The 11394-nt window shown below is 34.2% G+C and overlaps 1 non-coding gene across 1 annotated transcript; it reads left to right on the plus strand.

Moving 5' to 3' along the window:
* The first annotated feature begins 7520 nt into the window (after positions 1–7520).
* Positions 7521–7683, plus strand: LOC131490043 (U1 spliceosomal RNA). The gene has a single exon (XR_009250921.1). It is a non-coding gene; the product is annotated as a U1 spliceosomal RNA (small nuclear RNA).
* Positions 7684–11394: the final 3711 nt, after the last annotated feature.

Raw genomic sequence — 11394 nt, forward strand, 5'->3', positions numbered from 1 at the left:
CATCTTAATGAGAAATGGCACCATAGGTGGATTGAAGGCATTGATAATCAGGTATATATGTGACTGTAGAGGAAAGCTCACCAGAATAAAATACACATGATACCTATTACGGTGTCCACACTTGTTACTATGTTTTTCTATACAATCGTTATTTTTTTTAAATCTATCCATTCAGTGTTTAGGTTAGTATATTACTTTTGTACATAAGTCAGAACATAATATGGTAGTTATCTAGCAAATAGTTAAACAGAAAGGCAAGAAATCTAAGAGTCAAGGAATTTTATTAGCTTGTTATTTTAACACGTTAGCAAGCCAATGAGTTAATGCGGATTAGCTTATGTGATTAACCTATTACTACCACTATCAGAGATGTATGGCACATGTGTTTATATATTTGCAAGATTAATGTAAAATATTTTACACTGTTTATTGCCTAGCTTATGTCATAAACATTTTGGTTTTCTATATGTCCTTCATATTTACGGTAACAAATATACATACACACATACATTCACATATGAATGCATGCATATTCTACAGATTGTATGTTGCCAAAATATTTTATTATGGCATTCTTTTCTTTTGTTCATATTTTTCTGTCATCGTTAAAGCTACAATGAACATATTTGTGTCTATTTGTGCTTCTGTTTGATTGCTTAATTGGGATAAAATTAGGAATGAAAATATTTAAGTCTAAGCAATTTATTTTTTTTAACTTTATTTATTTATTTTGAGAGAGAGCAGGGGAGGGGCAGAAAAAGAGAGAGAGAGACAATCCCAAGCAGGCTCCATGCTGGCAGCTCAGAGCCTGACAAGGGCCTTGATCACACAAGCCATGAGATCATGACCTGAGCCAAAAATCAAGAGTCAGACGTTCAACCAACTGAGTCACCCAGGTACCCCTAAGTCTAAGCACTTTAATTTCTCTGCCATATTGCTTTTCAGAAAGGCTGTACTAAATTGCTAAATTAGCAGTAATGAATTAATATGGTCATTTCTTTTCAATATAGCCAGTATTGGATGTTTTGGGTTTTGTTCCCTTGGTTTTTAATTTTACTATGTAAAACACTACCCTATGAATGCTTTATTTTGCCTTATTTTGGTAACTAGAGAGGCTAATGCCTTATTTGTCAGTTTTATTGCCTCTTTTACAAACTATCATATTGTTTGCCCATTAATTTATTTAGAATGTCAAATCTTTCTTACAAATTTGAATATAGATTACCATTATCATGTTGAGGAAAATATCTACAACTTATATAAAAATAATATTATTATTTTATTTAGGTTTTATCTTTTTCCCAGAAAATTAATATGCATACATAGTTTTATAACTTCTATTAATTCAAAGAAAAAATGTTATTTTACCACAGAGCTATTATTCTATTCCATTAGTTGCTACTTTTTCTTTTGTTTCATGCTCATTTTTAACTGTTTAATGAACTTGCCATTTATTTTAAATTAAGAGGGTAAGGTGGAAATAACATTTTTCCACAATTGTTCCAAACACACTTATATAACTGTTTTAATGTGGTTTTTTTTTAGAAAATTTATGTTATCACACAATAAGAATTGGTATATAATTATTGATATTTCAGATCTCTACCTTCTATTCCACTTAACGTCTACAACGTTGCACAATTGTAATATTTTATGTATTGATACTAAACAATATGTTTTAATGTTTGATGGGGCAGGTCACTTTTTTATTACTTAATAATCCTACATATTTTCTCCTAACAAACAGTTTCCCAATTTACTTTTATGAAGAATTATGTTACAAATTTTGGTGCAATTATTTAAATTTTATTTCATATTTTATATAATTAAAAATTGTGTTTTTGGAAATATGTAGTAGCCCCTTGCAAGAATTGGCTCACTATGTCCAATTATTCAAATTTTCAAATGATAAGATTATGCAGTTTTCATGTAAAGTCTCACCATACATTAAAATACAACTTTATCCCTAAATATTTCCTATATTTGTTATCCTGAGGAATCTCTCCCTCTTTAAAATTATATTTCCTAGTTTATTAATTACTGGATTATAGAAATACAAGAAAAATTATATATTTACATTATGTTTAGATATGTATTAGTTTACGATGGATTTACATGGATGTTCTAAGTGTATAATTTCATATATATGTATATATATGTATGTGCATATATATAAATACACTCCTGATGGGGCGCCTGGGTGGCGCAGTCGGTTAAGCGTCCGACTTCAGCCAGGTCACGATCTCGCGGTCCGTGAGTTCGAGCCCCGCGTCAGGCTCTGGGCTGATGGCTCGGAGCCTGGAGCCTGTTTCCGATTCTGTGTCTCCCTCTCTCTCTGCCCCTCCCCCGTTCATGCTCTGTCTCTCTCTGTCCCAAAAATAAAATAAAAAAAAAAATGTTGAAAAAAAATAAATACACTCCTGGTCCATACTTATTTCTCATTTACTTTTCTTTATATTTCCATTCTCAAGGAATTTAAATGTTTTATTAACAACAGAGAAGCATTACTCCTGATTTTAAAGTTAATCTATTCCCTAAAAGCATTGTGTTACTTCCAAGTATGCAATAAAAATTAGAATTCATTAAGCGGTTTTGTTAAAGTTTTAAAATATATTTAAAATGCAATTAAATTAGAAGTGTCACCCTCTGGCAACTAAAAAGCAAAACAGTCTTAAAACATAACTTTCTGCAGAGAATTAAACATATCTTGCTATAGCAAAAAAAAAAAAAAAAAAAAAAAAAAAGACTCTCTAAAAACAGCTATTTCCCCTTTTCTGTTCAAAATATAGACACATGACTCTGAAAACTCTAAAACATTGGTGAAAGACATTGAAGATTACACAAACAAATGGAAATTATATTCCATTTTCACGGAATAAAAAAATTAATCTCATTAAAATGTCCCTACTACAGGGGCGCCTGGGTGGCGCAGTCGGTTAAGCGTCCGACTTCAGCCAGGTCACGATCTCGCAGTCCGTGAGTTCGAGCCCCGCGTCAGGCTCTGGGCTGATGGCTCGGAGCCTGGAGCCTGTTTCCGATTCTGTGTCTCCCTCTCTCTCTGCCCTTCCCCCGTTCATGCTCTGTCTCTCTCTGTCCCAAAAATAAATAAAAAACGTTGAAAAAAAAATTTAAAAAAAAAATGTCCCTACTACCAAAAGTGATCCTCAGATTCAATGCAATCCCTATCAAAATACCAATGACATTTTTACAGAACTGGAAAAAATAATACTAACATTTTTATGGAACCAAATAGCCCAACCAATCTTGAGAAAGAAGAATGAACCTGGAGTTATAACAATTCCAGATATCAAGATAAACTATAAAGCTATAGTAATCAAAACAGTATGGTACTGGACAAAATAGATACATAGATCAAGAGAACAAAATAGAGTCCAGAGATAAACCCACACTTACATCGTCAATTACTCTACAATAAAGGAGGCAAGAATATGCACCTTCTTCAATAAATGGTGGTGGGAAAACTGGATAGCTACATGCAAAAGAAGGAAGCTGAATCATTTTATTATATCATACAAAAAAAAAAAACCTCAAAATGTATTAAAGGCCTAAATGAAACCTAAAGCCATAAAACTCCTAGAAGAAAAAACATAGGCAATAAATTCTCTGGAGGATTACCATTCATCCATGTCTCCTCAGGCAAGGGAAACAAAACCAAAAATAGTCTTGGGACTACAGCCAAATAAAATGCTCTTGCACAGTGAATAAAACCATCAACAAAACAAAAAGGCAGAATATATAAAGAACTTATATAACTCAATACCAAAAAAAAAATCTGATTAAAAATAGGCAGAGGACACGACTAGACATTTTTCCAAAGAAGACATAACAATGGCAAACAAGCACATGAAAAGATGCTCAACATTGCTCATTATCAGGGAAATACAACTCAAAACCACAATAAGATACATGGCAATCAAAAAGAATGAAATCTTGCCATCTGCAACTACATGGATGGTACTTGAGGGTATTATGCTAAGTGAAATTAGTCAGAGAAAGACATATATCATATGACTTCACTCATATGAGGACTTCAAGAGACAAAACAGATGAACGTAAGGAAAGGGAAATAAAAATAATATAAAAACAGGGAGGGGGACAAAAGAGCAGAGAGTCATAAATATGGAGAACAGAGGGTTACTGGAGGGGGTGTGGGAGGGGAGATGGGCTAAATGGGTAAGGGGTATTAAGGAATCTACTCCTGAAATCATTGTTGCACTATGTTAAGTTGGATGTAAATTTAAAAAAATAAAATTAAAAAAAAAAACATATGACCTTACACCTGTCAGAATGGCTAAAATAAAAAGACAAGAAGCAAAAAGTGTTGGTGAGAATGTAGAGAAAAGAGAAGCCTCACGCACTGTTGATGGGAAGCAAATTGATGCAGCCATGGTGGAAAAGAGTATGGAAGTTTCTCACAAAATTTTAAATGGAAATATCATATGATCCAATAATTGGACTACTGGGTATTTACCCAAAGAAAACAAAAACACTAATCCAAAAAGATAGATGCACCGCTGTTTGCTGTCGCATTATTTACAACAGCCAAGATATGGAAACTACCCAAGTATGTATCAACAAATGAAGCAAGATGTGGTAGATATATAGATACCCACACAAACACAAACATACACACACACACACACACACACACACACGAATATTACTCAGCTATAAAAAAGAATAATATCTTTCCATTTGCAACAACATGAATGGACCCAGAGTGTATTACGCTAAGTGAAATCAGTTGGAGAAAGACAAATACCATACGATTTAACTTATGTGTGGAAACTGAAAAAACAAATGAATTTAAAAAAAGCAGAAACAGACCTATACAGAAACAAACAGATGAATGCCAGAGGAGAGGAGGATGTGGGGATGGGCAAAATGGGTGAAGGAGAGTAGAAGATACAGGCTTCCTATATAGATAAGCCATAGGGATAAAAAGTACAGCATAGGGAATTTAGTTGATGATATTGTAACAGCATCACATGGTGACAGATTGTAGCTATACTTGCATTCAGTCTGGCATAAATTTGTCCAATAGATTTGTCCAATCACTCCCTTGCACCCCTGCAACTAATGTAACATTATGTGAACTGCACTTCAATTTTAAAAATGCAAACACCGGTACACTCAGACATACACATACCCACAGTCATGCATAAATGTTGCTATTGATTATAATACTGTTTTTCCATTTAGCAAAGAAGAACTTTTATATTGTAGAAGGCATTTATTAGGATTTGGTTTCAAATTTTAGTAATTACTGTTTAGACATCTATTAAATTGTTACATATTATTTTCTTATTTACTTGTTGATGTGGTATAATGTTAAATTGGTTTCTGATACTGATATGGATCTCTGGATATCTGAGGAAAAAATTTCCTAGTTCTTAATGGAGTAGTATTCTTTAGTACATCAATAGAATTCAAATTCCTAGCACTTTATATCAGTGTCAATCTATCATTATCAGGGAGATGAGTAAGTTGTTGGTTTTTGTCATAAATGGGATAAGGAAGTATTGATGAAGGGTGAGAAACTAGACACTTTAATAAGTTATTTTAAAGAAAGATAGATGAGAAATGATCACAAGGGTGCCTGGGTGGCTCAGTCAGTTAAGCATCTGACTTCAGCTCAGGTCATGAGCTAACGGTTTGTGAGTTCAAGCCCCGCATCCAGCTCTGTGCTGACAGCTCAGAGCCTGGAGCCTGCTTCGGATTCTGTGTCTCTCTCTCGGCCCCTCCCCCCTCAATTTCTCTCTCTCTCTCTCTCTCTCTCTCTCTCTCTCTCAAAAATAAATAAAACATTAAAAATAGTTTAAAAAAAAAGAAAATAAATGATCCCAAAAGGCAAATATCATAGATAAGCATTTTTCCTAGGGCAAGTCCAGTGAAAAACAGCCACATTATAGTTGTGTTAAATTTTAATAGAGGATGAATAAAATCATCAGGGATATGTTCAACTAACCATCTCTGTAACTGCCGACAATGAGCAAGAGACAGTGAGTCCTTTATTTTTATTTTATTTTTTTTGACAGTGAGTCCTTTAAAAGCAGAGTGCTATTTCATTTATTGTTGTTGAAAATAAAGAAAAGGGTGCTTTGGGAAGCTGGTATTTTATGATTTTATTTTAATTCTTTTCGTACTTGGGGAACTACTTGAAGTAGCTCATAGTTTCCATAGTAAATTACTTGGTTCTTATCTGCATAAAAATGTAATTACTTATTTATTCTCTAATTATCCTAAAACAGAAAAAACATTCTGGATTGCCCTAAAACGTGTGACATGACTCTGAACCCTCGCGCGTAGAGTGCTCATCATTTTGTTGATGTCTTAAATTCCTATCTCACCTTTGAAACGCGTTTTTAACATATGATCTTTCTTGACTCTACCTGCAGGCTTGTTGGCAACGTTCCCCCCCCACCCCCCCACACTCGGCTGTATCCTTGTTTCTGATCAGTGTAATGGAAGTCACAGAGATGAAGGAAAAAACACAACAGAAATTCGAATCCTAAATCTGTTCCTTACTAACTGTGTGAGACGGAATGACTCACTGAAGGATTTCATTTTCTCATTTGCTAACTGGATACTACTGCTTGCCTCGCAGGGCTGGTGTGAGTCTTTTATGAAAGAATGTGCGTTAAATCTCAACAAAATTAGTTCATCTTCACTGTATTCTAACACGTTTAATGTTTGTATTTATATTCATCATAAAATTCTTCTCCTGTTAGAATGTTTCGTCCATCTACTTGAGGTCAAGGACTATGTTTTATTCATCCTTGTACCTCATGTTTGACTCAATGAGTCGGGGAAATCAATTACTGTGCTCCAACCTCTGGGAATCAGAAAGACCAGAAAGTGCTTGCCCAGTTAATTCTTAAAGCTCGTTTAGATATTTGTTGAGAATACCTCCTGCAGTGCTTGTACCTTCTGTGTATTACTCCAAATACACAGGCATTAGTCCCTCACTAAGTGCTCATTGAAAATGTTTGCAAGAAAATAAATTGGTTTTGCTGCCTCATTCCAGTTTGCAAAGGATATAAGGGATACTTTCTATGACCTAATTATGAAACGTTTTTATTCCTGTGTGTCTGATGTCTGTTTAGTGTCAACATCAGTCTGGACAGTGGCTCTCAACCCTGTGACTTTGAGAAAGCTCCAGAAGCCTCCATTATGGGCAAATCCATGTGGAGCTGTGATACACAGTTGTAAAGCTATAAACTGACTCATTTCCACTAAAGAAAATGGGCCACTTGAAAGTACACTCCAGGAGCATAAATCCACTCCAGAGAGACCACCCTTGCACAGTCCAGGCTGTAGCTGCTCTGGAAGGTTTCTATTCTAGGCCAGTCCTGTCCTGAGATTTCTAGGAAACATTTATGTCTTGGTCCCTATGCCACTTCCAGTCTTCTGTCATTTATCACAGCCTCAAACGAAAAGGCTCTAAGACTTTGAAATCTCTAATAAGAGCTATGCCAGGTTAAAAAGCATTTCACTGAATATTTACATGGCAGGAGGGTTACCATGATCACAAAGGTGGTTTTCCCAGGGTGAGGCTCATCCATTGCACTCTGGATGTGCTGACCTCTGTGATTTCCTCAAACCTGGGAAACTTGCACGCAGGATTTGTGATAGTAAGGGACTGTAATCACACTACCCTTTAAAAAAGGGGGGAAAAGGCATTTTCTTGAGGCAAATACAAACATTTCTTGGCCTACATTTCAAAGTTGGGAAGACTGGGTTGAAAGAAAACCAATACTTGGGTATCGTAGGTAATGATTAATGCCAAATCATTAGGAGAAATAAACAATTTCCACACAGTACCAAACAATCGTTCTTTGGATTAAGAGGGGAATACTATGAAGAAGAGGAAAGGTAACAGTGACTCAGGTAATGCTAATATTATCTTGACTTGATACAGCTGTTACTACTATTGTTTCTAATAGATAATTAGAGCATCAAGACATTAAGACACATTCATAATTGTATACCAAATGGAGCTCTGCCTCTGTAATTTTCTGCCTACCTTAGAGTCAATCGGTTATTATTATCAGAAGCATTAAAACTAGTTCTCTGTTTTGCCCATCACTTGTAGCAACCATACCATATTCTTCTCCCGCAAATAACAGTCCTTCTAAATGCCCAGAAGATTTATGGCACTAAGGCCATACAAGTGCTCTTGTACATAAAAGGGCCAGTATATTCTCATATTCTCTGTCTCTATGTCTGTCACACACACACACACACACACACACACACACACACACACACACACTTTCCTTCACATATACTCATGCTTTTCCTTTTTTTTTTCCTTAGGAAAAATAATAGGTATTAACAAGGATTAACTTACATTTTTTTTTTAAAAAGGACAATGGAAATCTATTTGCAAGTTTGAAATGCATTTTGATTATACTTAGAATTGTTTACACTATTTCCAAGGGATATCATCCCCAAAGCATATTCCACAAGAGCATGGAATTTTTATCATTCTTTTAAAAATATTCTACCAAATAATTTTCTGTCAAATTATTTTAAATGTTTTATTTATAAATTTTACCTTGTACCATAATTGATTAGTAAGTGCAACATTTAGTGTTCCACCATGTAAAGGAAATAATGATTTTACTTACCAAAATTAATGCTAACCAAAGTAATTATGTAGTCCCTAATTGTGCTTTAAAATATTGGTATCAATCCCTGATAGAAAACACAAACACATTTTCTGCTTTTCATAAATTAATCAATTTATGTTAAATAATTGTCAGTAATAGATTTCTTTGTATTTCAAATAAGCATCTACCTACTCAGTACACTAGCTGGGGAAAAGTCAGTTAAAAGATAGTCCTGTGAGGCTAACGTAGAAAACTGAATGAATCAATATATATCATCTTGAAATGGAAAATATGAATTAAATGTTACAAAGTAGGAACTCACAAATTGGCTAGAATTTCTATCACAAGAAGTAATCTATTACAAACTAATCTGGGCCAACCAGATGTTATCTCTATTAGAACTGAATAATCAGAAGAATTTAATCATTTTCCAATGAACAATTATTCAATTAATTGCCTCTCTTGACCTTTCAGTTAAGGTTAGACTCTCATTGATGAAATCTTCATAAAACAATGCCAATAAAAACCATATTTATACAGGGAGCTCTGAAAGAGATCCCAATAGTCAGCACTGAAACCATTTGAGTAAAAATAAATAAATAACAATAATATTGGGTTTTAACAAAGAATAAGATAATTATCCTTGAGTCTGTATTGATTTTATTTTTTTTTATTTTCGTACTTAGAATTTTCATGCAATAGTATTGACTTTTTTCTCTTGATAAACAGTTCAATAAATTTTAACATATGTTATGGATCTGTGTAATCACCACCACAACCAGGATACAGAACAGTTCTATCACACCACAGATTCTCTTGTGCCATCCTTTTATACTTACTTCCTCCCCTGACCTTATAGCCAGAATCACTCATCTGTTCTCTACGGTTGTTCTTCTTTTCAAAATTTCATACAAATGGAATCATACAGTATATATAACCTCCTACGACTGGTTTTTTTTTCCCATTCTGCCTAATACCTTGCATGTATCAGCGGTTTGTTCGTTTTTTGTTGTTGCTGATTAGTATCCCATTGTATAGATACGCACAGTTTATTTACCCATGCAACCACTGAAGGACATTTGGGTTCATTCCAGCTGTGTATTTTTTTTTTGTTTTGTTGTGTTTTTAAAAATATGAATAGAGCTGCTATCAATATTTTTGTACAGATATTTGTGTAAACAGTGGTTTTCTCTTCTCCAGGCTTAAATACCGAGGAGTGGGATTGCTGGGTCATATGGTAAGTGTATGTTTCACTGTATAAAAAATTGCCACAATGTTTTCAGAGTGGCTGGCTATACCATTCTGCATTCCCACCGCTTTGCATGCTTGTCAGCCCTTAGTAAAGTCAGTATTTTTTGTTTTTTTTTAACTTAGTCATTCTCATAGATGTGTATAGTGGCATTGCATCATGATTTTAACTGGCGTTCCCCTAAAGACTAACAAGGTTGCACATACTCTCTTGTACCTTTTGCCAGTTGTATCTCTTTCTGTTTGTTCAAATCCTGTGACCAACTTTTAAAGATTGTTTTCTGACTGTTGAATTTTGAAAGTTCTTCATATATTCTGAACACGTTTCACTTGTGGGTTGTTTAACCTACAAATATTTTTTACTCAATCTATAGTTGGTTTTCATTTCCTTAAAGTGTCTTTCACAGAGTCAGGATTTTTTTAATTCTGATAAAGTGTAATTTATCTTTTCCTTAAAACTTCATCTACCCCAGCCACCTAAATTTTCTCTTATATCTTCCTCTAAAAGTTTCATAGTTTTGTGTTTTACATTTAGAGCTATGATTCATTTTGAGTGAATTTCTGTGTGTAAAATGTAAGGTTAGGCTGAGTTTCATTTATTTTTCTGTTCCTTTCATCCAGTGTCACATTGTGTTGTAGCTTTATATTAAGTCTTAAAATTGTAGCTTTATATTATGTCTTAAAATCAAGTAATATAATTACTCCAAATCGATTTTTCTTTTACCAGGCTGATATAATAAATATTTGAATAAATAAATGCAGGAGTCCATTTTCCTTACAGTAGTACTGGAAAAAATATAGAAGAAATGAGAAAAATATAAAATCACCAGTAGACCACCACAGTAGTTATCACTGTAAGCAATAGCCACCGATGAATACTAAAATTTTCAGTCAGCAAAACCTTAAGGAGAAACAGGGTAGTTGCATGGCCTCTAGGCATCTTCCCAAAATATTTATGTTACTATAATAGTTTGAACATATATTTTCAAATTCTTTGATACTCCTCCTTGAAGTAGGTGGAGCTTAATTTTCCTCCTCTGGAGTATTAGCTAACTTTAGTAACTCACTTATAACCAGTAGAATACGCAAAGGTAAAAATCATAATTTTACACTGGAGGAACCTGGAAGATAGCACTTCAACCAAGTGACCGTGGTTAGCATCACCGTAATAAATCACACTGATACTCTGATACGATGCAATGGAAAGGGCACATCACGTTTGTGGTGTATTTTCCAATAATGCATAACCTCAATCTAATCATGAGAAAACATCAGACAATCCCAAATGGCTAAAAAATACTGACCAGTACACTTCAAAAGTGTCAAGGTCATGAAAGGCAAGAAAAGGCTGAGACACTGTCACAGATTGGACAGGACTATAGAGACATCAAAGACTAAATGCGACAATGATATTCTGCACTAAATGCAGGGACAGTAAAAAGAGTAAAAAACACATAAAGTCTATAGTTTGGTTAATATTATTGCCTCAATGTTAATTTCTTAGTTTTGC

The sequence above is a fragment of the Neofelis nebulosa genome, chromosome 1 (assembly GCF_028018385.1).
Source record: "Neofelis nebulosa isolate mNeoNeb1 chromosome 1, mNeoNeb1.pri, whole genome shotgun sequence".
NCBI lineage: Eukaryota > Metazoa > Chordata > Mammalia > Carnivora > Felidae > Neofelis > Neofelis nebulosa.